Consider the following 26,586-nt stretch of genomic DNA (forward strand, 5'->3'; position numbering starts at 1 on the left):
CACATGAATAGAATTAGATTATCACTGAGTTCTTGCCTTTAGGAATCACTTGAGTACTGATATTAAACACAAGCATTCTAGGGTCATCTTGAATAATAAGGCTTTTTCTTTAAAAAATTCAATTCAAATCACAAACATTAAGATGGGTTTTGTGGAAAAAGTATTTGTTCTTTTACTGACCAGCACATTTATCCATGTCATTTAGTTTGCTTCATTAAATTTAATGCTCATGTATTGTACATTATTTTTAAGAGGAAAAACATGCTCAAGCATTACATGCTCTTCCCAATAAATCTGTCAATGCAGAAGTATATACTGTATCTACTTTGCAATTCTGTACTAGGTTAGAATCTCTCTTTCAACAGCAAGTTATTTATCTATTGAAATAAATATCTCCTATGGTACTGTATAATTAAATATTTTTCACAGCTGAAATTATCCAGCCCCCTTACACAGAATTAACAGCCCTTTGTTCATACATATTGCTCCGGTTTGAATATCTCCTCCAACACTCATGTTGAAATTTAATTGCCATTGTGATGGTATTAAGAGGTGGGACCTTTAAGAGTGATAAGGTCAAGCGATTCTGCCCTTGCGAATGGATTAATGCCATTTTCATGGGAGTGGATTAGTTTTTGGGAAAGTTCAGCTTTCTTTTTCTCTCTGGTGTGCTTCCTTGCAATATGATGTCATCAACCATATTATGAAGCAGCAAGACAACCCACCAAGATGTGACCCCTCGATCTTGGACTTTACAGCCTCTAGCACTGTGAGCCAAATAAGTTTGTCTTTAATGAATTACCCAGTCTGTGCTATTCTGTTACAGTAGGAGAAAAGGGACTAAGTCAGAAAATTGGTACCCGGAAGTGGGGCTGTTGCTAAAACAAATACCTAAAAATGTAGAAGTGGCTTTAGAACTGTGTAATGGGTAGAGGCTAGAAGAATTTGGAGAAGCAGGCATTTCAGAGCTTAAGTTTGCCTGAAACTTTTGGAAGGAATGTTTAATTTTAGCACTGTTTCTTAGGTCCATTCTATTATCCTCTATGAAGTCACACCATCAGGCTCCAAGGAGCTTATACTAATTAAAAACCTAGATTGCTGTAAATGGACCAATAAGAGCAGTTTTTTTGTGAGGGCTCAGAAGAAGAAAAGAGCTGTTGGGAAAATACTCTTGAAGAGTACTCTTAAAGAGTAAATGAAAGTACTCTTAAAGAGTGATCAGCATGTTAGTACAGGTTAAGTATTCCTTATCCAAAATGCTTGAGACCAGAAGCATTTCAGGTTTTAAAAATTTTTTGAAGTCATTGCAGAAACATAATGAGGTATCTGGGGAATAGGACCCAAGTCTGAACATGACATTTTTAATGTTTTATATACACTTTATACACATACCCTGAAAGTACTTTTATATAATATTTTAAATAATTTGAAGCATGAAACAAAATGTGTGTATAGTAAACTATTTTATTACCCTTTGTAGGTGTGCTTTTGTGAGGGAATCTGGGTATGAGAAGAAAAATATATTGCAGCTGGAGGGGAATGAGAGGGTCTTTTATCCCTCAGGATGCTGAATAAACCATGTGTTGTGCACCTCAGTTTTGACTGCAATCCTTCACATGAGGTCAGGTGTGAAATTTTTCACTGTGGCATCATGTTGTTATTCAAAAAGTTTTGAACTTTGGAGCATTTCAGATTTGGGACTTTTGGCTTAGGGATACTTAACCTGTAGAAATATAAACAGTAAAGGCCAGTCTGACTAGGTCTTAGAGTAAAACGGGGAACACGGTATTGGAAACTGTAGTAAAGGTCATTCTCCCTATATAGTGGCTATTGGCTGAATTGTGTTCATGCCTGAGGGCCTGATAAGCTAGGACACCTGGTAGAAGAAATACCTAAGCAGCAAAGCATTCAGGCATTTGTGTGGCTACTCTTAACCTCATACAGTGAGATGCAAGATGAAGAAAAGGATTTAAAATGGAAGTTATAATAATAATAATTTTAAAAAAACAAAACAGAAAGATTTAAAAAGTTTATAGCCATGTAAAGAATGAAAAGGCATCTTTAGAAGAGCAAACCAAGAGTGTGGCCAAGCAACTATTTGCTAAAGAGATTACCATGGTTAGCAGGGAGCCAAGTGTCTTCATATAGACAATGGGGATAAGACCCCAAAGGCATATCCAAGATCTCTAAAGCTGTCCCTCCCACCACAGGCCCAGGAGCAGAATGGTTTTCTGGGTGCCCTCCATGGAACCACTGCCCATATCCAACTCAGAATCCATACAGTGTTCCTCAACTGCCCCATCTATGGCTGATCTGAGCCCAGGTGTGACTCTACCTGCCACTCCAGAAGTTACAAGCCACAAATGCTTAGCAATACCCATGTGATACTAATTCTGCAGGAGCACAGAATTCAAGAGTTGTGGAGGCTTAGCCACCTCCATACAGACTTCAAACAGTTTCATACATAGCCTGGGGGCCCAGGCAGAGACTTGACACTGGAGCAGAGCCACCACAGAGAGTCCTCGCTAGGGCAATGCTAAGCCCCAGCTAGGGGTCAGAGCCACCACAAAGAGTCTCCACTGGGGCAATGCCTAGTGGAGCCATGGAAGTGGGACCAACCCAAGACCACAGAACTATAGGGCCACCAGTGTGCAACTCCAGCATGGGAGAACTGCCATCAAAAGGTGCCAGTCCATGAGAGCTGCTGGGTGGACTGAGCCTAGCAAAACCATAGGAATAGGACTTTCTAAGGCTTTGGGTACCCATTGGCCCCACCCCACCCCTCCACCCCCAGCATGCCCAAGCTGTGGGACATAGAATCAAAGGAGATTATTCTCCAGCTTTAAGATGTGATTTTTTTTTCTCCCTGTTGGACTTTGGCTTACTTGGAACTAGTTACCCCTCTTTTCTTACATATTTCTCCCTTTTGGAATGGGAATGTCTATCCTATGCCTGTCCCAACAATATATTTTGAAAACAGATAATTCATTTAGTTTCACAGGCTCACAGCTGGAGGAAATTTGCTTCAGGATGAATCATGCCTTGAGTTTCACATATATCTGATTTAGATGGGACTCTAAACTTTGGATTTTTGAGTCTGTGCTAGCACAACTTAAGACTTTTGGGGCTATTAGGATAGAATGAATATATTTTCTATGTCAGAAGTATGTGAGTTAGGGGGGACCAGGGTTAGAATGCTATGGTCTGAATATTCCTTCCAAAATTGAAGTTGAAATCTAACTGCTGTCATGATGGTTTGGTACCCGCCTTATACTCAGAGGATATATATTCCAAGGCCCTCACTGGTTGCCTGAAATCATGAACTGCACCAAACCCTATATATACTATGTTTTTTCCTATGCATACACACCAAAGATTAAGCTTAATTTATAAATTAGGCTCAGTAAGATTAATAATAACTAATAAAACAGGATAATTATACTAAGAGTTATATATATCTCTCAAAATATTGTAACTAGAAGCACAGAATGTAAAACCAACTATAAGGGGGGACTACTTAAGAGGTGATTAGGTCGTGAAAGTTCCACCTTCCCTCATGAATGGATTAATGCCATTACCATGGGAGTAGGTTAGTTATTATGGGAGTTTGGCCCTCTTTTCCTCTCTCTCTCTCTCTCTCTCACTTCCTTGCCAGGTGATGTCATCCACCATATTGTGACACAGCAAGAAGGCCCTCATCAGATTTGGTCCCTTGATCGTGGACCTTCCAGCCACCAGATTCATGAGCCAAAGAAATCTCTTTTATTTGTAAGTTACCCAGACTGTAGTATTCTGTTATAGCAGCATAAAATAGACTAAGACATATATATTATACTGTTTCTCACATTTTCAACAGGTGTGGTTGTTGATAGATCTTCTGTTCACACCAGATTGGGACCCTCCTGTTGAGAGTGGAAAACAGATCTTCTTTATCTTCAAGTAAGCTCCAATGACTTTCACAGAGCCTCCCACATTATAGATGAATGAATAATGAAAACTTGTAGCCAGAGGTTTGTAGTCTTCTCTCTTTTGCCTAATCCCCACAGCAACATTGTGATGTGGGTGGCAAGGCAGGGGGGTGGAATGTTGAAGCAGTTAATTTCACCTGAGTGCCTCTCAAACTCATAGTCACAGTTCTCTTTTTTCTCTTAAGTTCTATTAAAACTATAACTTGTAGATTCACAATATAACTCTCTTCTGAATGTGGTAGGTGCTGCAAAAAAATGTCAATTAAGATCCATTGCAGTTCAGTGCAGAAACAGGCAGCCTGTGCAATGAAATTACCAAGTGGCATGTGAGGTCCCTAGTGGTGACACTCTACATTACCTACTGCATAGCCCTTTTTTATTCATGCCTCAACAGCCCCTCCCCCTCTCTTTGTCTTGCTCTACTCTGATCCTCTTTTTTCTTCCCCCACTCAACTATTTCAGCTTCCCTGCTTGCTCTCACAATGGCCCATGAGCTAAAAATATTGCCAGGTAGGGAAAGAAAATGCTTGGTGGAGTGCCACCATTCTTCTCTCACTTGCCCAGGACAAAAATCATTAACTGATTTTTTAACACTCTTACTTGCAATCTCAAAATCCTAAACATCGCTAGAGAGAGCCACCACCAACTAATAAGACTGGGCATGGAAGATGACACTTCTTGCAATCTCTGGGGGATTTTTATCATCTTGGCAGTAGAAGGTATTGACTTCAGCCTCAGTATCGAACTGGCAAAAAAAATAACTTCCTTTTTTTTCTCTTGCCCATTCCACCACTGTGATTGACTACTAGTGGCTCTTCTGGAGCACTGTTAAAGGTGATCAAGAGATAGCATTCTGGCCCAACAAGAAAGAATGCTATTATGCATTAGTAATGTCTTGCTAAGCGATCAGGAATACAGAGTGGCAACATACATGCTATGTATTTGCCCCATCTACCTTATTCTCATTTGGTAAATTACTATTCCAATACCCTCAATGCAACCAACAGAGCTAGCAAAGTTTATTTAGTTATTTAAACAATTAGCTGAACTTATATATGAGTTAATTAGAATTGAGTGTGAGCCCAGCATGACACTAGGCACTGAACACAGAAAGACAACTAAACACATCAATAATCTCAGGCAACAAATGAAGTCTAGTTTCTAACAAACACAATATGCCATTTGAACTTAAAACCAACCAGTAGGCAATACTGTCCATGTTCTTAAAGTTTAAAAAAAAGACTTGGCATTCAAACAGAACCATTCTTTTATGTTTAATCTTAACCTCGGCTTTGCAAAAGCCTAAACAAGCCATAAATACTTGCAAGAAATTCCCCAAAGTTTCTTGTTACATTAAAAAGGGAGTTAGGGTCCCTGATGTAAGTTCAAATAATTAAATATTGAATGCTGCCACTCCAAAGTGTTTGAGAATTTGTGGATTACATGTGCATTGTAGGTGATATCAATAACAATAGCTGAGGCCGGGCGCGGTGGCTCAAGCCTGTAATCCCAGCACTTTGGGAGGCCGAGGCGGGTGGATCACGAGGTCAGCAGATCGGGACCATCCTGGTCAACATGGTGAAACCCCGTCTCTACTAAAAATACAAAACAAAATTAGCTGGGCACTGTGGTGCGTGCCTGTAATCCCAGCTACTCGGGAGGCTGAGGCAGGAGAATTGCCTGAACCCAGGAGGCAGAGGTTGCGGTGAGCCGAGATTGCGCCATTGCACTCCAGCCTGGGTAACAAGAGCGAAACTCCATCTCAAAAAAAAAAAAAAAAAAAAAAATAACAATAGCTGAAATCAGAGCAAACGGCGAAAATAATAGACTAAAGCAATATAATTCTCCACAGATATAAGAATATGCCACACAAACACTAACTTTCCATGATAATCAATTCAGGAGAGTTGCAACAAACATAGAAACTGTGACACTGACGCATAAGAACAACAACTTGTCTGTGTTAAAGAAGATCTGTTTCCCTGCAAAATGCAACTTGAGAACAGAGGCAGCGGCAGGGCAAAGACAACAGATCAGAATGGTGTACATACAATTTAGCCTTCTGAGTTGAATCATCTTCTGCCATCAGTCTCCTCCCCTCTGCTATCGATCATGGTGGTTTCAGGTCCACTACTCTTCAGATCATTAAGCTGCTGATGTTTTTTTAGATCTCAAAACTTTGTTTGCCTCTGACATCTATTATATCAATACACTTTTGCTTGTTTATTTGCTTGGGAACAGGTTCCAAGCTTTTAAGTTTTTAACTAGATATATGCAACATATTAAATACATAAATTTTAACTAGATACATCCCTATATGAAACTGGAAGATAGTATATTTTTCCCCAAACTAGTCAAATAATCCAATAATTGGTCTATTTTTCAGCTGCCATTTTCTACTCAAAGGTTAGGCAGGTACCCATCCACCCAACCATCCCCAATCATTGAAGTAAAACAGAGCCACACGACAGATAAACATATTCACTGGCAATATATTTATCAAGGTGTGGTCTATAGACTGCCCAACTCAAAAATCTTTCTGACAAATGTTAAAACATAGATTTCTAGAGCCCACCAAATCTGTATTTTAGCAAACCCACCAGATGATTTCTAAAGGGACTGAAGTATGAGGAGCCCTGCCATTCGAGGGTAACTGCTAAATCGCAAAGGGCCTCTTCCATCTAGTCCCTAAAAGCATTTAAAATACATCAGTCAAACCAGTCACATCTGTGCAGAAGTATTAGGGTAATTCAAGGTCCAAAAGACTGGAAATTCTCCTAAGGTCGGCATGAGGCTCCCACCCTCAGCCTAATGGGTCCAGAACAGTCCTGCTCTCTGAGTGCACAAAGCATCTGGCAGCCATGTATGTCAGTGATGAAGTGACTCTACAAATGTTTATGCATTGGGTAAAAATCCTCAAACCTCATATAGGTCTCTTTCTAACCAGGCACCCACCTTCACTGAACAGGCAGTGCCTCTGGCCACCTGCCTTGCTATTATTTATTGACTGATATTACTGGCTCAGAAGGGCAGCTGCAAGTGAGTCACAGAGGAATTTTTGCAGCATCTCTGGCTGGTGCTGCTCATGGTGCAAGCACCCATAATTCCTCTGGTTGCCATCGATCAATGGCAGACACAACAAAAAATACTAACCAGGCAAGTTTAAAGCTCAAACATGGCTACTGAGGGACAGCAAGGCCATACACTGATTCCCCAGTTCCTTTTTAAGAAAGGAAACCTCAGAGATAAATACAAAAAATCATTCTCTTACTATTTTCAAATATCTAACCTTTAACTTTGTTTAACTTCAATAATTGCCTGAGTTGAAACTGCTTGTAAAGACAAGTTCAAGTTGAATACTAAGTTCCTCACTTGATTTTATTCAGCATAGATTTCCTTTTAGAGAAGTTATTTTGATTCAGACACACTAAATTCACATACATTTTACCACAAAAAAAGTCCCTATGCTAATGCTGGCACAGAATAAAAACACTTGTATTTGTGAATTCCAGAAGAATTTGTAAGCCTCCTGGTACTTGTATTATGCTTCCAGCAAATATACTTCTACCAAGGGCATGCAGAACATGACTTTGTACAGAAATGTTACTTTGCAGGACCACAGAAGCATGAAAGACCAGAACAGTGAAAGAACTGAAAACTTAGAGACAAAAATAACTGGAAATTATCTATTCTGCAGTCCTCATTTTGCAGTTAAAGAAGGCAGATTCTCTAGAGTAAACTCAGTTGCCTTCCAGCCCTGAAATTGGATTTTGCTTCATACAGCAGAGGTTCTTTGTGCCCAGAATTATCACTTCCCCAATCAGGGTTCCTATATCTGACCAGTTATCTATGGCAGCCCTTCCTAAGGGTTCCCGTATCTCCCTTCTCTGGCCACAGAACATACTGAGTTTATGCATGAGTGGGAAGAAGGTGCTGGAAATGTAATGCTTCATACCAGCTCTCAGCTAATGACAGAAAAAGTCAGATTATTAACCAGCTTCTCACTCTCAGGTGAGACAGCCCTTAAGTGTGCTTTACACCATCTCTCAGAGGTCAGGTAAAGTGCCTGCTGACACACCCTGTGGGAGCTTCCCTGACTCATTTCACTTTCCTATCCATGTTCACCGAATACTTACCCCTACTGGCACTCAAATCCTGGCCTTGGAGTGTTCTACTGGGGAAGTCCACCCTAATACAAAAGGTCCCGAAGCTATGGCAGAAAGGGAAGACCAAGCCAGTTTGGTTTTGCATATTTTAAGGATATTTAAAAAAAATATTTGTGGGCAGTGGTTTATGACTATAGTCCTAGCACTTTGGGAGGCCACAGTAGGAGGATCACTTGAGCCCAGGAGTTCAAGAACAATCTGGGCAACAAAGCAAGATCCTGCCTCTACAAAAAAAAAAAATTAAAATTTTTAATCTTTTAAAATAAATAAATAAAAATTAGCCAGGCAAGGTGTCTTGTATCTGTCATCCCAGCTACTCAGAAGGCTGAAACAGGAGGATGACTTAAGCCCAGGTGTTTAAGGCTGCAGTGGGCTATGATCATGCCACTGCACTCCAGCCTGAACAACAGAACAAGACTTTGTCTCCAAAAAAAAGATAAATATATTGGAACATGTCATGGGAACCTAGAATAATAAGTAAATAGTCTGTTTCAAATAGTATGACACATATTCAACCAATTCTTAACAAGAGCCAAATTTTCAGAAGCTTTGTTTCAGTTCAATCAGACAGTTATTCAGAACTGAATATAAATCAGGCTTAAACCTGATTTAACAAGCAATTTTGAGGTAAAACTAAAAAATCAACCATATTTATTCAAAAGTAGTATTTGGCATACTTGACTTATGAAATGAGGATAAAACATAGCAATTCTGTAAATATCTTCAGAATTAGGAGGAGAAGCAGGGAAAGATGACTGAAGAGAAGCCTCTAGTAATCATTCTCCCCTAAAAAGCACCAAATTGAACAACTGTTCACACAAAAATCACCCTAATAAGAACCAAAAATCAGATGAGTGATCACAGCACCGGGTTTTAACATCATATTATGGAAAGAGATACTGAAGAGGGTAGGAAAGTCTCCAATTGCCAATACCACCCTCTCCTATTCCCCGGCAGTGGCCTCATGACATGGAGAGAGAATCTGTGTGCTCAGAGGAGGGAGAGAGCAGAGCTTGTGGGAATTTGCACTGGAACTCGTTGCTGCCCTGTCACAGCAGAAAGCAATACTGAGCAGAACTCAGCCAGCTGAAGGCAGCGTTTAGACCAGCCCTATCCAGAGAGGAATCACCCATCCCCGTGGTTAGAACCTGAGTTCTGGGAAGCCCTGCCACCACAGGCTAAAGTGCTCTGAGGTTCTAAATAAACTTGAAAAGCAGTTTAGGCCATAAGGACTCCAATTCTTGAGCAAGTCCTGGTGCTGTTCTGGGATCAGAGCCAGTAGACTTGGGGTACATATAATATATGGAGACTCTAGCCAAGGCAGCCATGGGAGTGTTTATGTCACCCCTTCTCCAACCCTAGGCAGCACAGCTCACAGCTCCAGAACAGACTCTCTTTCTGCTTGATGAGAGGAGAGGGGAGAGTAAAGAGGACTTTGTGTTGCAATTTAGATACTGGCTCAGCCACAGTGGAATAGGGCACCCTTCAGAGTCCTAAGGCCCCAATTCAGGACCTAGCTCCCAGATAACATTTCTACATACTCTGAGCCAGAAGGGAACCTTCTGTCTTGAAGGAAAGGAGGAAGTTGTGGCAGAATTCATCATCTGCTGACAAAAGAGCACTTGGGCCCTGAATACTCAGCAGTGGTAGCCAGGTAGTGCTCACCACAGACCTTGGGTGAGACTCAGAGCTGTGTTGCCTTCAGTGATGACCCAGCACATTTCTACTTGTAGTGGCTAAGGGGAGAGACCCCTTCTGCTTAAAGAAAGGAGAAAGAAGAGTAAAAGAAACTTTATCTTACTGTTTGGATACCAACTTGGCAACAGTGCAGTACAAAACCAAGTGGGCTTCTGGGGTCTGTTATTCTAGGCCTTGGTTTCTGAAACTACTGTGAGCCAGAGGGATGCCCACTGCCCTGAAAGGAGAAACCCTGACCCAGAGCATTCACCGCAAGCTGAAGGAATAGCCCTTGGACCTTGAGTGAACATCAGCAATAGCCAGGTAGCACTCACTGCAGGCCTCAGGTAGTGGTGACCATGGGGAGAAACTCTTCTGCTTGTGGAAAGGAGATAGAAGAGTAGTAAGGATTTTGTCTTTATGGTTTGGGTATCAGCTCAGCCACAGTAGAATACAGTACTAGGTAGACTGATAAGTTTTCCAAATCCAGGCCCTGGCTCCTGGATGGCAACTCTTAACCTGTCTGGAGCTGGGAGGACCTTGCCTCCATGAAGGGAAGAACACAAGCCTAACTGCATTCACCATCTGTTGTTTGTAGAGCCCTAGGGCATTGACAGAACATAGGTGATAGCCAGGAGGTAGTCACTGTGGGTCTTGGGAGAGACCCAGTGCTGTGGTGGGTTTGGATTTGACACAGCACAGTCCCAATGGTGGTAGCCACAGCAGTGCTTGTGTCACTCCTCCCACACCTCCAGGCAGCTCAGCACAGAGAGAGAGAGAGAGAGAGACTCCACTTGTTTGGGTGAAAGGAGGGGAGAAGACCCCAACCTAGCAAGGGAGACCAATATTCAAGTCCAGGAAATACAGAGAACACCACAAAGATATTCTGCAAGAAGAGCAACCCCAAGGCACATAATCGTCAGATTCACCAGGGTTGAAATGAAGAAGAAAATGCTAAGGGCAGCCAGAGAGAAAGGTCGGGTTACCCACAAAGGGAAGCCCATCAGACTCACAGCAGATCTGTCGGTAGAAACCCTACCAGCCAGCAGAGAATGGGGGCCAATATTCAACATCCTTAAAGAAAAAAACTTCCAACCCAGAATTTCATATTCAACCAAACTAAGCTTCATAAGTGAAGGAAAAATAAAATCCTTTGTGAACAAGCAAGTACTCAGAGATTTTTGTCACCACCAGGCCTGCTTTACAAGATCTCCTGAAAGAGGCACTACACATAGAAAGGAACAACCAGTACCAGCCACTCCAAAAACATACCAAATGGTAAAGAGCATCAACAAAATGAAGAATCTGCATCCACTAACGAGCAAAACAGCCAACTAGAATCAAAACAGCAGTATCAAATTCACACATAACAATATTCACCCTAAATGTAAATGGACTAAATGCACCAATCAAAAGACACAGACTGGCGAATTGGATAAAAAACCAAAACTCATCAGTGTGCTGTATCCAGGAAACACATCTCACATGCAAAAATACACAAAGGCTCAAAACAAAGGGATGGAGGAAGATTTACTAAGCAAATGGAGAGCAAAAAAAAGCAGGAGTTGCAATTCTCATCTCTGATAAAATAGACTTTAAAGCAACAAAGATCAAAAGAGACAAAGAAGGACATTACATAATGGTAAAAGGATCAATACAACAAGAAGAGCTAATGATCTTAAATATATATGGACCCAATACAGGAGCACCCAGATACATAAGGCAAGTTCTTAATGACTTAAAAAGAGACTTAGACTCACACACAATAATAGTGGGAGACTTTAACAGTCCACTGTCTATATTAGACAGATCAACCAGACAGAAAATTAACAAGGATATCCAGGACTTGAACTCAAACCTGGAACAAGCAAACCTCAAAGACATTTACAGAATTCTCCACCCCAAATCCAGAGAATATACATTCTTCTCAGCACCACATCACACCTACTCTAAAATTGACCACATAATTGGAAGTAAAGCACTCCTCAGCAAATGCAAAACAACAGAAATCATAACAAACAGTCTCTCAGACCACAGTGCAATCAAGTTAGAACTCAGAATTCAGAAACTAACTCAGAACCGCACAGCTTCATGGAAACTGAACAACTGGCTCTTGAATGTTGACTGGATAAACAATGAAATGAAGGCAGAAATAAAGAATTTCTTCAAAACCAACGAAAATGAAGACATAACATACCAGAATCTCTGGGATACATTTAAAGCAGTCTCTAGAGGAAAATATATAGCAATAAGTGCCCACATGAGAAGGGTGGAAAGATCCAAAACTGACACCCTATCATCAAAATTGAAAGAGCTAGAGAAGCAAGATCAAAAAAACTCAAAACCTAGCAGAAGACAAGAAATAACTAAGTTCAGAGCAGAACTGAAGGAGATAGAGACACGAAAAACCCTTCAAAAAATCAATAAATCCAAGAGCTGATTTTTCACAGAGATCAACAAAATTGACAGACCGCAAGCCAGATTAATAATAAAGAATAGAGAGAATAACCAAATAAATGCAATAAAAAATGATAGAGGGGAAATCATCACAGATTCCACAGAAATTCAAACCATCATCAGAGAATATTACAAACAACTCTATGCACATAAACTAGTAAACCTGGAAGAAATGGATAAATTCCTGGACACTTGTGTCCTCCCAAGCCTAAACCAGGAAGAAATTGAAACCATGAATAGACCAATAACAAGATTTGAAGTTGAGGCAGCAATTAAGAGCCTACCACACAAAAAAAGCCCATGTCCAGATGGGTCCACAGCTGAATTCTACCAGACACACAAAGAGGAACTGTTACCATTCCTTTTGAAACTATTCCAAATAATTTAAAAAAAGGGAATCCTTCCCAAAACATTTTATGAGACCAACATCATCTTGATACAAAAACCTGGCAGAGACCCAAAAAGAAAAGAAAACTTCAGGCCAATATCCATGATGAACATAGACGCAAAAATCTTCAATAAAATACTGGCAAGCCCATTGCAACAGCACATCAAAAAGCTTATCCACCATGACCAAGTAGGATTCATCCCGGGGATGCAAGGCTGGTTCAACATATGCAAGTCTATAAACGTAGTTCACCACATAAACAGAACCAAAAACAAAAACCACATGATTATCTCAATTCACACAGAGAAGGCCTTTGGCAAAATTCAACAGCCCTTTATGCTAAAAACCCTCAATAAACTGGGTATTGAAGGAACGTATCTCAAAATAATAAAAGCTATTAATGACAAACCAACAGCCAATATCATACTGAATGGGCAAAAACTGGAAGCATTCCCCTTAAAATCAGGCACTAGACAAGGATGCCCTCTCTCACCACTCCTATTCAATATAGTACTGGAAGTTCTAGCCAGAGCAATCAGGCAAGAAAAAAAAATAAAGGATATTCAAATAGGAAAGGAGGAAGCCAAATTGTCTCTAATTGCAGAGGACATGGTAGTATATCTAGAAGGCCCCATCATCTCAGCCCAAAAACTCCTGAAACTGATAAGCAACTTCAGCAAAGTCTCAGGATACAAAATCAATGTGCAAAAATCGCAAGCATTCCTATTCACCAATAACAGACATAAAGAGAGCCAAATCAAGAATGAACTGCCATTCACAATTGCTACAAAGAGAATAAAATACCTAGGAATACAACTAACAAGGAACGTAAAGGATCTCTTCAAGGAGAACTACCAACCACTGCTCAACAAAATAAGAGAAGACACAAACAGATGGAGAAACATTCCATGTTCATGATTAAGAAGAATCAATATCATGAAAATGGCCATACTGCCCAAAGTAATTTACAGATTCAATGCTATCCCCATCAAGCTACCAATGACCTTCTTCACAGTACTGGGAAAAACCACCATGAACTTCATACGGAACAAAAAGAGAGCCCGCATAGCCAAGTCAATTCTAAGCAAAAAGAACACAGCGGGAGGCATCACACAACGAGACTTCAAACTATACTACAAGGCTACAGTAATCAAAACAGCATGGTACTGGTACCAAAACAGAGATATAGACCAATGGAACAGAACAGAGGCATCGGAGGCAACACAACATGTCTACAACCATATAATCTTTGATAAACCTGACGAAAACAAGCAATGGGGAAAGGATTCCCTGTATAATAAATGGTGTTGGGAAAACTGGCTAGCCATGTGCAGAAAGCAGAAACTGGACCCCTTCCTGACACCTTACACTAAAATTAACTCAAGATGGATTAAAGACTTAAACATAAGACCTAACACCATAGAAATCCTAGAAGAAAATCTAGGCAAAACCATTCAGGACATAGGAGTAGGCAAGGACTTCATGACCAAAACACCAAAAGCATTGGCAACAAATGCCAAAATAGACAAATGGGACCTAATCAAACTCCACAGCTTCTGCACGGCAAAAAAACAGTCACTAGAGTGAATTGGCAACCAACAGAATGGGAAAAAATTTTTGCAGTTTACCCATATGACAAAGGGCTGATATCTAGAATTTACAAGAAAAAAACAAACAAGCCCATTCATAAGTGGGCAAAGGATATGAACAGACACTTTACAAAAGAAGACATACATGAGGCCAACAAACATATAAAAAACATATAAAAAATCACTGAGTATTAAATCAAAACTACATTGAGATATCATCTCATGCCAGTTAGAATGGTGATCATTAAAAAATCTGGAGACAACAGATGTTGGAGAGGATGTGGAGAAAAAGGAACACTTTTACACTGCTGGTGGGAGTGTAAATTAGTTCAACCATTGTGGAAGACAGTGTGGCGATTCTTCAAAGACCTAGAAATAGAAATTCCATTAGAATTTAAAATGGGATTAAAATAGCAATCCCATTACTGGGTATATATCCAAAGGATTATAAATCATTCTATAAGGACACATGCACATGAATGTTCATTGCAGCGCTGTTTACAATAGCAAAGACCTGGAACCAACCCAAATGCCTATCAATGATAGACTGGACAGGGAAAATGTGGCACATTCACCATGGAATATTATGCAGCAATCAAAATGATGAGTTCATGTCCTTTGTAGGAACATGGATGAACCTGGAGAACATCATTCTCAGCAAACTGACACAAGAACAGAAAATGAAATACCACATGTTCTCACTCATAGGCAGGTGATGAACAATGAGAACACATGGACACAGGGAGGGGAGCATTACACACTGGGGTCAATTGGGGGGAATGGGGAGGGACAGCGAGGGGGGAGTTGGGGAGAGATAGCATGGGGAGAAATGCCAGATGTGGGTGAAGGGGAGGAAGGCAGTAAATCACACTGCCACGTGTGTATCTATGCAACTCTATTGCATGTTCTTCACGCGTACCCCAAAACCTAAAATGCAATAAAAAAAAGAAAGGAGGGGAGAAGAATAAGAATCTCTTCATAGTAATCCAGGGAACTCCTCCAGATCTTACCCAAGACCACCAAGGGGATACCTCTTCAAGTCTGCAAGAGCCACAGCATTACTGGGCCTGGGATACCCAGTAATGAATATATGGCTCCATTGAGCAAATGTGAAGATGATAACACCCAAGTTCCTTCAAGTATCTGGAAATTCTTCCCAAGAAGGATGGATACAAACAAACTTAGACTGCAAAGACTACAAGAAATACCTAACCTTTCAATGCCCAGACACCAACAAACATCCACAAGCATCAAGACCATCCAGGAAAATATGACATCACCAAATGAACTAAATAAGGCACTGGGGATAAATTCCAGAGACAGAGACATGTGACCTTTCAGAAAATTCAAAATAGCAGTTTTGAAGATATTTAGTAAAACTTAAGATAACACAGAGAAGGAATTCAGAATCCTAGCAGATAAATTTAACAGAGGTTGAAATAATTTTTAAAAATCAAATAGAAATTCTGGAACTGAAAAATGCAATGACATATGGAAGAATGCATCAGAATCTCTTAACAGCAGAACTAATCAAGCAGAAGAAAGAATTAGTGAGCTTGAAGACAGGCTATTTGAAAATGCACAGTCAGAGGAGACAAAAGAAAAAAGAATAAAAAGAATGAAGCATGTCTACAAGATCTAGAAAATAGCTTCAAAGGGGCAAATCTAAGAGTTACTGGCCTAAACCCATTTCCCATTTGCCCAAGAATACTCTTGTCTCTAATCATGTACATTTCTGTTACATTAGGATTAGAGATATGTTCTATTTAGAAATAACTCCAATAACAGCTTTTATATTTTATTTTCACATTGCAAATCAGTCAGATTTGCTTCAGCCTCAAAGAGTATGTTTATGTAAAATTAAATGAGCACTTGGCATCGAACCACACTTCTTTTTCCTAAACAGGAAATGGATTAAAGAGGAGACTGAGGAAGAGATCAAGGGAGAAATTTTATTCAAAAGAATAATAAGAGAGAACAGCTTAAACCTAGAAAAACATAAAAATAATCAAGTACGATATCATATTTGAATATTGGTCATATAACACCAAGCAGATTCAACCCAAATAAGACTACTTCAAGACACTAAATAATCAAACTCCCATAGGTCAAGGATAAAGAAAGGATCCTAAAAGCAGCAAGAGAAAAGGAATAAATAACATACAATGGAAGTCCAATATGTCACTCAGTAGATTTCTCAGTGGAAACCTTATAAGCCAGGAGACAGTGGCATGACACATGTAAAGTGCTGAAGGAAAAATTTCTATCATGAAACAGCATATCCAGCAAAAATATCCTATAAACATAAAGGAAAAATAAAGACTTTCCTAGACAAAAAAAGCTGAGGGATTTCATCAACATCAGGACTGTTGTACAAGAATTGCTAAAAGAATAGACAATATGTTAGGCAACAAAAAAAATGTCTTAAAATTTTCAAAAATATTTGAAATTATATCAAGGACCATCTGTGACCACAATGAAATAAAACTAGAAATCAATAACAAGAATAATTGTGGGAACTATACAAATACATGAATATTAAATAATATGCTCCTAAATGACCAATGATCAAGAAAAGAATCAAGAAAAAAGTTTAAAAATTTGTTGAAACAAATGATCATGAAAATACAACATACAAAAACATATGGGATATAGCAAAAGCAGTTCTAAGAGGAACTTTTTTTGAAACGGAGTCTCACTCTGTGGCCAGGCTGGAGTGCAGTGGCACATTCTCGGCTTACTGCAACCTCCGACTCCCTGGTTCAAGCAATTCTCCTGTCTCAACCTCCCGAGTATCTGGGATTACAGGCACACGCTGCCATGCCCAGTTAATTTTTATATGTTTAGTAAAGACAGGGTATCACCGTGTTTACCAGGATAGTCTTCATCTCCTGATCTCGTGATCCATCCACTTCGGCCTCCCAAAATGCTGGGATTATAGGCATGAGAAGAGGAACATTTATAGCAATATGCACCTACATCAAAATAGTAGAAAAACTTCAAAGAAACAACCTAAAAATGCATCCCAAAGAACCAGAAAAGCAGAAGCAAACCAAACCCAAAATTAGTAGAAGAAAATAATAATGATTGAATCAGAAGTAAATAAAATTTGAATGAAAGAATAATACAAAGATCAACAAAATGAGAACTTAGTTTTTTGAAAAGATAAGCAAAATTGACAAACCTTTAGCCAGACGAAGGAAAAAAAGAGAGAAAATTCAAATACATAATATCAAAGATGAAAAAAGAAACTTTACAACTGATAACATAGAAATTCAAAGGATCATAACAGGCTATTATAAGTAACTATATGCCAGTAAATTGGAAAGCCTTGAAGAAATGAATAAATTTGTAGACACAAACAACATACCAAGATTGAACCACTAATAAATCCAAAACCTGAATAGACTAAGAACAAATAATGAGATCAAAGCTGTAATTCAAAGTCTCCCATCAAAGACAAACCCAAGAACCAATGGCTTCACTGCCAAATTTTAGCAAACGTTTAAAGATGAACTAACACCAGCTCTACTCAAGCTATTCTAAAACATAGAGGAAGAGTGAATACTTTCAAACTCATTCTACAAGTCCAGGATTACCTGATACCAAAACCACAAGGCAACATCCCTGATAAACAATGAAACAAAAATCTTCAACAAAATACTAGTGAATTGAATCCAACAACACATCAAAAAAATAAAACACCATAATCAAGTGGGATTTCTCCCAGGGATGCAAGAGTGGTTCAACATATGCAGATCAATAGACGTGACACATCATATCATAGAATGAAGTACCAAATCATATGATCATTTTAATTGGCCCTGAAAAAGCACTTGATAAAATTCAACATCCCTTTATGATTAAAAGAAAAAATTTAAAAACTGAGTATAGAAGGAACATATCTCAACACAACAAAAGCCATATATAACAGACCCACAACTAATATCATACTGAACGGGGAAAAGCTGAAAGCCTTTCCTCTAAGATCTGGAACACGACAATTCTGCCCACTTTCACCACTGTTACTCAACATAATACTGAAATTCCTAGATAGAGCAATTGGACAAGAGAAAGAAATAAAGAGCATCCAAATTGGGAAGGAAGATATCAAATTATCCTTGTTGGCAGAAGATATAATCTTATATTTAAAAAAACCTCAAGACTTCAATGAAAAACTATTAGAACTGATAAACAAATTCAGAAGTTGCAGAATACAAAATCAACATACAGGAATCGGTAGCATTTCCACATGCCAACAGTGAACAATGTGAAAAAGAAATCCCATTTGCAACAGCTACAAATAAAACAAAATACCTAAAATTAACTTAAGAAGTGAAACCTCTCTACAATGAAAACTATAAAACATCATTAAAAGAAATTGAAGAGGACACAAAAAATTGGAAGATATTCCATGTTCATTAATTGGAAGAATTGATACTGTTAAAATATCCATACTATCTAAAGCAATCTAAAGATTCAATGTAATCCCTATCAAAATACCAATGATATTTTTCACAGAGCTAGAAAAAACAATCCTAAAATTTATATGAAACCTCCAACAGCTCAGAATAGCCAAAGATAGCTTAAGCAAAAAGAACAAAACTGGAGGAATCACACAACCTGACTTCAAATAATACTAAAAAGCAATAGTAGCCAAACAGCATGGTGGAGCATAAAAACAGACACACACACACACACACACAGAGAGAGAGAGAGAGAGAGAGAGAGAGAGAGAGAGAGAGAGAGAGAGAGAGAGAGAGAGACCAATGGAACAGAATAGGGAACCCAGAAACAAATACATTCATCTACAGTGAACTAAATTTTTACAAATGTGCTGAGGACATACATTGGGAGAAAGACAATCTCTTCAAAAAATGGTGTTGAGAAAACTGGACATCCATATGCAGAATGAAACTACATTCCGGTCTCTCACCATAAACAAAAGGCAAATTATATTGGATCAAGATAAATCTAAGACCTCAGACAATGAAACTGCCACAAGAAAACATTAGGGAACTCCCCAGGACATTGGACTGGGCAAAAATTTCCCACAAGCATAGGTAACCAAAGCAAAAATGTATAAAACAACCCACATCAATTAAAAAAGTTTCTGCATAGCAAAGGAAACAATCAACAAAATAAAGAGAAAATGAATGGGTGAAAATGTTTGCAAACTACCCATCTGAGAAGAGATTAATAACCAGAATATACAAGAAACTCAAACAACTAAGTCGGAAAAAAACCCTAATAATCAGATTTTTTTTAATGGGCAAAAGATGTGAACAGACATTTCTCAAAGGCATACAAATGGCAAATAGGTTTATGAAAAGGGGTTCAACATCACTGATCATCAGAGAAATGCAAATCAAAACTACAATGAGATATCATCCCAACCCAGCTAAAATGGCTTTTATCCAAAAGACTGGCAGCAACAAATGCTGGAAAGGATGTGGAGAAAAGGAAACCTCTGTATACTGTTGGTGGAAATGTAAATGAGTACAACGACTATGGAGAACAGACTGGAGGTCCCTTAAAAAACTAAAAATAGAACCATCATATGATCTAGCAATCCCACTGCTATATGTGTACCCAAAAGAAAGGAAATTAGCATATAGAAGAGATATCTGCTTTCCCATGTTTATTGCAGCTCTATTCATAAAATAGCCAAGATTTGGAAGCAACCTAAGTGTCCATCAACAGATGAATGGACAAAGAAAATGTGTTACATATATACAATGGAGTACTATTTAGCCACAAAAGAATGAATGAGATCCTGTTATTTGCATGCAGCAACATGGATGGAAATGGAGAACATAATGTTAAATGAAATAAGCCAGGCACAGAAAGACAAACTTCGCATGTTCTCACTTATTTGTAGGAGCTAAAAATTAAAACAATTGAAACTCATGGAGATAGAAAGTAGAATGGTGTTTACCAAAGGCTGGGAAGGGTAGTTGGGCAGGATGGGGGAAGGGAGCATGGTTAATGAGTAAACACTATAGTTTGACAGAATGAGTAAGAGTTATTATAGTATATGATAGCACAACAAGGTGACAACAGTCAACAATAACTTGTTGCACATTTAAAAACAACTAAAAGAGTATAATTGGATTATTTGTAACACAAACAAAAGATAAATGCTTGAGATGATGGATATCCCATTTACCCTCATGTGATAATTATACACTGTATGTCTGTATTAGAACATCTCATGCACTCCATAAATATATATACCTACTATGTACCCAAAAAATTAAAGATTAAAAATTTAAAATAAATAGAATTAATATTTGGTCTGAATAAGCTCGGTTTCCATATTTGGTGCACTATATTTCTGTTTTGTTGTAACTAAGACAGTTTTTCACCTATATTTTATTAAATTTGTATTGGGTTAACCCTAGAAATATTTTTTTAAAGGTTCACCTTTATCTTACATTTTTACTTCACTGGTATTTGGTAATGCTTTAGTCTCTGAAGCAATATACAATCTTTATTAAAATAGGTTTTGTCTATACGTTATAGGTTTTCAAAACACAGACTTGCCTCTCTTCCATTGTTGTTTTAATGGATATATAAAGACATAAAGGAAGACTTTAAATTAGAGCCTTTGCTTCACTGAGTCCAAGGTCACTCAAAAATTAATTTAGGATGAAACATATAATACTGTGGTATATTGGTACTTTTTTCCAAAGAAAATATACTGTGTCTATAAAATAGTCATTGCTTGCTACAGCAACACTGTTGGAAAAAAAAAAATTTTAAGTATCTGTGTTTTCGAGAAAAAGCTAAGATGCTAAGACTCCAAGTGAGCAAGTTATTTAAATGAAACCACTCAGTGAGCCAAAGATAAGAATGAAAACAGGCTGCAGGACCCCCTAATTCCAAGTTATTTTGTATAGGTTAAAATCTGCTTATTTAATCTCACTGCTGGGCAGAAGTGGATTTATCCTGAATCCACTGAAGCTTAAACTCCAGATCCCCACATATGCATACATCCTTTCAGAGCTCTGGAACCAGAACCCAATTACCCTCACTTAGTGTATGACTTTGTAAAAATCACAAAAGTGCACGCTGAAACCTACTTCACTCTGACTTTAAAGAAGATTCTTTAAATTTTTTAAGCTTCAGATTCTGCAAAACAGGAATTCCTTCCTGTGATGCTTGTCTATTAAAACCTACCTCTGTTTCTCAGCTGATTACTTACCCAACTACAACTCACAAACCAGCCAAAACATTTTGTCATTCAGAAGAGACTTTTTAGTTCAAAATTAACTCAGTCCTCACAGCATCTCCCCAACTCACAACTTCACTAATCCATGTCTTCCAGGAGGTATTTTACAATTACTCTGAACCTTTGTGAGAAACTTAGAAAGCTTTAGTGCATCATTGAGCAGTTAACATCTGTGGATTCCTACTGAGATCTGAGGCTTAAACCAATTAGTGGTAACCAGGAGCTTTGCAATGCGCTTTCATACAGAACAAGCACATGTTGATGTTTGAAATTAAACACATACTCTCCTGTAAGAGAATGTCCACACAGCATTCTCCTTCTTTGGCTCATGTAATTATCATTACATATTTTGCTCCAAGAGTGATTGATTATAGGACTCACAGAAACACTGAGTACCAAAAGAAAATATTTCTATGTAAGAAATCATACTCTTTGAATCACATTATTTTGTGGACTTCTATTCACGTAGTTCTTTTTATCTGTTTCATTGCAAGCCTCCACACCTTGCTCTTCATTCTCCACTCCCAGATCCCAGCCAAAATACTAAATAAAAAGAAATGAGCCTTAAAATAATGCCCAGACACTTTAGTGGTACAATCCTTTTAGGCTAAAAGTTAGCCATAAAGAAGAGATGGCAACTCACCCTTATCTCCAGCTCCTGAAATTCTAAATAATGTTGCCCAGTTTGTCCATTCTAGTTTCATTAATAATAAAAATACCTAACATTTATTAGACTAGGACTATTTTCCAGGCACTACACTAAGTACTTGAGTATCACACTACCTCATTTAACCAACCCAATAACAATAGAGGGTATTCTTTAATGTCTCTTTGTAAATAACAAAACTGAAGGTTAAGCAATTTTCCTAGAGTTAACTTTTGGTGACGACCATCTTTCTTTCCCAGGAATGCTCAGTCCCAGCCTCTCTCAAGGGGTGTGACTTAGGCTGGCCAGTTAAAGAATCCCATTCCTCTAGCCACAGTGATTAATTCAGGGATGAGCATTGTATTCATTTTCTACTGCTGCATAACAAACAACCACAAACACAGAAGGGTAAAACAATACCACCGGTTTATCAGCTCATATTTCTAAGGATCAAAAGTCCAGGCACAGCATGGCTGCCTTCTCTGCACAGAGTATTATAAGACAAAAATCAAGGTGTCAGGCAGGATGCGTTCTCATCTAGATGCTCCAGGATTGAAATCTGCTTCCAAGTTCATTCTTGTTCAATTCCTTGCCATTGTTGGACTGAGGTCCCATTTTCTTGCTGACTGTCAACCAGAAGCCACTCTCAGTTGCTAGTGGCGGCTCACATTCTCTGCCACAAGGCCCCCTTCACCTTCAAGCCAGCAAGTGTGTTGAATTCTGCTCATACTTTGTATCTCTGATGTCACCATCTCTGACCTAGACCCAGATTTAAAGGGCCCAGACAATTTCTCTAGTTTAAGAGCAACTGATTTGAGACCTTAGTTACATCTATAAAATCCTTTTTCAGCAACACCTAGATTAGTGCCTGATAAAATAACTGGAAAAAGGGTGTTATGGACACCATGGGCTGGGAATTTTCAGCACTGTCTTAGAATTCTGCCTCCCACAGGCACATAAATAAACCAAGCTAGGCTAGTCAGTATCCTCTTTACAAAGAAGTCTTCTTTCTTCTCTGAGCTCACTAACTGTATGCACAACATATGGCTGGAACTTTGAGATGGAGAGAGCATGAATGCAAATGAAACTAAAATAGAAGGAAGAAAAGTTGAAAGAGAAGATGCATTATTAAAGTCTCTGGATGCAGCAGCTTGAGTTAGCCTTCTGTTATATGAAACCAAAGAGTTCTAACCATCACAACTCTCTCACTCCAAAGCCCAAGCTCTTAACTACTAGGAAATGTTTCACTTTCTTTGACTAGGCTTTTGTATTCTAAGTGTTATTTTTATGAGTTTTTTTTGCACATTTATATAAAAAAACAAGCCAGCACTGTCAATCCTTATTTTTCCTTCCTATAATTATCTAAACATTCAAACATAAGAAAGCTATATCAATTACAGACAAGCATTTTTTAAAATGATAGGTAAACATCAGGGGAAGCTGAGTGAGGGCACACACAAACTCTCTGTACTATTTCTGCAACTTCAGTTAAGTCTTAAATGACTTTAAAATTTTATATTTTAAAAGTCCATTGATTGCTTGGGTATCAAATTAAGTCAACCATACTGCTTTGCTATATATTTATCAAATATTTTTTTCTGTTTTGAGGTAAAATATGCAAGATGAAGAAGCAGCGACCGACTGTGCAAGAAACTGTGTATAGTGCTCCAAACTGAAAAGGTCTAAAAGTAAAAATATTAAATACATTGTATATAATATACAACGCAAATATTTAGGTGTACTGACATCTAAAAAGTGTGCCACCATTCTTACTGATGTCATTTGTTACTACTGACAATGTTGAAAGTATCAATAGTTTTCTCTCTCCTGTAATGTTTTCTTCTTTAATTATCATTGTTTTGGGGGTTTTTGGTTTGTTTGTTTTTTATTTTTTCTTGAGACAGTCTTGTCTATTGCCTAGGCTGGAGTACAGTGGTGCAATCTTGGCTCACTGTAACCTAGACCTTCCAGGTTCAAGTAATTCTCCTGCCTCAGCCTCCCGTGTAGCTGGGATTACAGGTATGCACCATGACACCTCGGTAATTTTTGTATTTTTAGTAGAGATGGGGTTTTTCCATGTTGGCCTGGTCTCAAACTCCTGACCGCAGGTTATCTGCCCACCTTGGCCTCCCAATGTGCTGGGATTACAGGAGTGAGACATCACATCCAGCCTTTAATTATTGTTATAGGCTGAACTCAGTCCCTACCTCAACTCCAAAATTTACCTCAGAATTGACTGCATTTGAGGACTGGGTATTTAAAGAGACAATGATAGTTAAATGAAATGATTGATGGGTCTTAATCCAACTAGACTGGCATCATTATAAGTAAAGGAGATTAGAACATATGCATAGAAAGAAGATTGGGTGAAGATACTGGGGGAAAACAGCCATCTACAAGCTAGGGAGAAAAGGAAAGAGGGCTTAGAAGAAATCAACCCTGTTGACACCTTGATCTTTGATTTCTAGGACTTACAACTGTGGGAAAATAAATTTCTGTTGTTTAAGTCACCCAGTCTGTGATACTTTGTTATGGCAGCCCTAGCAAATTCATACAGCTTTCTATGATGTTAAATAAGGTACAGGCATATCTCATTTTATTGTGCTTCACTGTACTGTTCTTTGCAGATACCGCATTTTTTACAAATTGAAGGTTTGTACCAACCATGCATCAAGCAAGTCTATCAGCATAATTTTTCTAATAATGTGCTCACTTCATGTCAATTGTGTCACATTTTGGTAATTCTTGCAGTGTTTCAACCTTTTTCATAGGGTGACCTGTGTTCAGTAATCTTTGATACTACTATTGTAATTGTTTTGTGGTGCCATGAGCCACACCCATATAAGATAGTAAATTTATCCAATAAGAGACTGCTCCCCTGTCTTTCTCCCTCTCTTCAGGCTTCCTTATTGCCTGAGACATATCAGTATTGAAGCTAGGATAATTAATAACTCTACAATGGCCTCTAAGTGTTTAAGTGAAAGGAAGAGTTACATATCTCTCACTTTAAATCAAAAGCTAGAAATGATTAAGCTTAGTGAGGAAGGCATGTCAAAACCCAAGATAGGCTGAAAGGTAGATCTCTTATCAAACAGTTACCCAAGCTGTGAATGTAAGGAAAAAGTTTTTGAAGTAAATTATAAGTGCCGTTTCTTTCTTTTTTTTTTTTTTAGACTTTCGATTTCTTTTTCTTTTTTTTTTTTTACTTTTTTATTATTTTATTTTATTTTTTATTGCATTTTAGGTTTTGGGGTACATGTGAAGAACATGCAAGATAGTTGCATAGGTACACATGTGGCAGTGTGATTTGCTGCCTTCCTCCCATTCACCTATATCTGGCATTTCGCCCAATGCTATCTCTCCCCAACACCCCACCCACTGCCCCTCCCCATTCCCCCCAACAGACCCCAGTATGTAGTGCTCCCCTCCCTGTGTCCATGTGTTCTCATTGTTCAACACCCACCTATGAGTTAGAACATACGGTATGTTCTTGTGTCAGTTTGCTGATAATGATGTTCTCCAGGTTCATCCATGTCCCTACAAAGGACACAAACTCATCGTTTTTGATTGCTGCATAATATTCCATGGTGTATATGTGCCACATTTTCCCTGTCCAGTCTATCGTTGATGGACATTTGGGTTCATTCCAGGTCTTTTCTGTTGTAAACAGTGCTGAAATAAACATTTGTGTGCATGTGTCCTTATAGTAGAACAATTTACAATCCTTTGCATATATACCCAGTAATGGGACTGCTGGGTCAAATGGAATTTCTATTTCTAGGTTTTTGAGGAATTGCCACACTGTCTTCCACAATAGTTGAACTAATTTACACTCCCACCAGCAGTGTAAAAGTGTTCCTTTTTCTCCACATCCTCTCCAACATCTGTTGTCTCCAGATTTTTTAATGATTGCCATTCTAACTGACGTGAGATGGTATCTCAATGTAGTTTTGATTTGCATTTCTCTAATGACCAGTGATGATGAGCATTTTTTCATGTTTATTGGCCTCATGTAGTCTTCTTTTGTAAAGTGTCTGTTCATATCCTTTGACCACTTTTGAATAGGCTTGTTTTTTTCTTGTAAATCTGTTTGAGTTCTTTGTAAATTCTGGATATCAGCCCTTTGTCAGATGGGTAAATTGCAAAAATTTTTTCCCATTCTGTTGGTTGCCGATTCACTCTAATGACTGTTTCTTTTGCCGTGCAGAAGCTGTGGAGTTTGATTAGGTCCCATTTGTCTATTTTGGCTTTTGTTGCCAATGCTTTTGGTGTTTTGGTCATGAAGTCCTTGCCTACTCCTATGTCCTGAATGGTTTTGCCTAGATTTTCTTCTAGGGTTTTTATGGTGTTAGGTCTTATGTTTAAGCCTTTAATACATCTGGAGTTAATTTTAGTATAAGGTGTCAGGAAGGGGTTCAGTTTCTGCTTTCTGCACATGGCTAGCCAGTTTTCCCAACACCA

The 26,586-nt window shown here is 38.5% G+C and overlaps 1 long non-coding RNA gene across 1 annotated transcript in view; it reads left to right on the forward strand.

Annotated features, from left to right (window-relative positions):
- The first annotated feature begins 3,699 nt into the window (after positions 1–3,699).
- Positions 3,700–26,586, forward strand: part of LOC144582269 (uncharacterized) — a 55,363-nt gene continuing 32,476 nt past the window's right edge. Inside the window, exons 1-3 of the long non-coding RNA XR_013534705.1 lie at positions 3,700–3,768; positions 3,857–3,939; positions 23,734–23,805. This is a non-coding gene — a long non-coding RNA (uncharacterized LOC144582269). The remainder of the gene's footprint in view (positions 3,769–3,856; positions 3,940–23,733; positions 23,806–26,586) is intronic.

Source organism: Callithrix jacchus, chromosome 4 (assembly GCF_049354715.1).
Source record: "Callithrix jacchus isolate 240 chromosome 4, calJac240_pri, whole genome shotgun sequence".
In the NCBI taxonomy this organism is placed as follows: domain Eukaryota; kingdom Metazoa; phylum Chordata; class Mammalia; order Primates; family Cebidae; genus Callithrix; species Callithrix jacchus.